Source organism: Limulus polyphemus, unplaced genomic scaffold, assembly GCF_000517525.1.
Source record: "Limulus polyphemus unplaced genomic scaffold, Limulus_polyphemus-2.1.2 Scaffold1223, whole genome shotgun sequence".
NCBI lineage: Eukaryota > Metazoa > Arthropoda > Merostomata > Xiphosura > Limulidae > Limulus > Limulus polyphemus.
Window position 1 is genome coordinate 53,750 of NW_013666833.1, and position 2,032 is coordinate 55,781.

General features: G+C 34.5%; 1 pseudogene; it reads left to right on the forward strand.

The window, feature by feature from the left end:
* The window catches only part of LOC106462677, a 63,676-nt pseudogene that overhangs the window by 46,840 nt on the left and 14,804 nt on the right, over positions 1-2,032 (forward strand).

Sequence of the window (2,032 nt, forward strand, 5' to 3'; positions counted from 1 at the left end):
AGTAGTTAATACCAGCAGTATGATGTGTCCATCACCTGCTGTACATTCTGAAGTTTACAGAAGAAGTAAACCTCGCCTTCATCAGAGTCATGCTGTCAGAAACATCACCTTAAGAATTGGATTTGTGATGGATGGAGTCCATTTCAGTCCGGGAACTGGAACGCTACTATCCAACATTGAAAACTCACTTGCAGTATGTGCCTGATCCTGAATATTTCCAGTTTGAAAATGAGAGGATTAAGCTATATAAGGGAGAAAGTCTTGTGGTAGAGGTAATATAATTCTAACATGGTATATTTACACATTTCCTAGCCAAAAGTTAATTTTTTGTATTATTTTTTAATGCCGGTTCAAAAGCTAGTAATAATACACACTGTAAAATATTTTGTTGGAAAACTTCCTTGGAGGTAATAAAATGATGACAACAAAGTAGTAAGGATAGAGTAAAATCTTTAAGTTAAGACTTGTTGTGCTCTTTGTTAGAGTAAAATCTTTAAGTTAAGACTTGTTGTGCTCTTTGTTAGAGTAAAATCTTTAAGCTAAGACTTGTTGTGCTCTTTGTTAGAGTAAAATCTTTAAGTTAAGACTTGTTGTGCTCTTTGTTAGAGTAAAATCTTTAAGTTAAGACTTGTTGTGCTCTTTGTTAGAGTAAAATCTTTAAGTTAAGACTTGTTGTGCTCTTTGTTAGAGTAAAATCTTTAAGTTAAGACTTGTTGTGCTCTTTGTTAGAGTAAAATCTTTAAGTTAAGACTTGTTGTGCTCTTTGTTAGAGTAAAATCTTTAAGTTAAGACTTGTTGTGCTCTTTGTTAGAGTAAAATCTTTAAGTTAAGACTTGTGCTCTTTGTTAGAGTAAAATCTTTAAGTTAAGACTTGTTGTGCTCTTTGTTAGAGTAAAATCTTTAAGTTAAGACTTGTTGTGCTCTTTGTAATGTGTTTAGTTCTTCCACCAGAAGAACTCTACAGAAACATTTCTTTTAACCAGTAATTTTCTGTTTGTGGCAGTAAATATATGAATTGTGTATAATCTACGTTTGTACTTAGAAGAGTTTATTTGGGATGGGAAACAAATAAAAAAAACAAAGTTATGAACTAAACTTGCATACATACAGGGAGAAAATCTGCAACTAGCAAGCAGAGAGTCAGAGGTGAATGTTACGATTGGCACGCGTCCATGCAATGTAACATCTCTCAGTATGTCACAGTTAGTGTGCTTACCACCAGAGGTCCAACCACCTGGCACAGATGAAGTTGGTAGAGCAACTGAGAATGACTTACCAATGGTTGTGGTAAGTCTTATGTTGTCATAATAGTTTTACATTTATAGTTATGAATAAACTGACTTTACAGAAAAAATTGATCTAATAAAATGGTACTCTTATACTTGAAGTTTCCCTGATTTTTTCTTACATTTTTAGGTATCGTGCTGGTTAGTAAAGTAAGATTCCAAATTCCTTTGTTGCTATAACACATCACTGATGTAGAATTATGAGTTCTCACAGTTTGTATTTTAGATTATTAGCGTTAGATCACATGATACTACCTCTGTTGTCAACATTATAAATGTTGGATCACATGTTCCTACATGTGCTGTATCACAGTTATTTGTGTTGGATCACATGTTCCTATCTGTTCCTATCTGGATCACATGTTCCTATCTGTTGGATCACATGTTCCTATCTGTTGGATCACATGTTCCTACATGTGCTGCATCACAGTTATTTGTGTTGGATCACATGTTCCAACATGTGCTGCATCACAGTTATTTGTGTTGGATCATTTGTTCCTACCTATGTTGTATCAGAATTATTTGTGTTGGATCAAATGGTCCTGCCTATGCTGTATCACTGTTTTTGGTGTTGGATCAAATGGTCCTACCTATGCTGTATCACTGTTATATGTGTTGGATCACATGTTCCTACCTGTGCTGTATCACTGTTATTTGTGTTGGATCACATGTTCCTATCTGTGCTGTATCACTGTTATTTGTGTTGGATCACATGTTCCTACCTGTGCTGTATCACTGTTATTTGT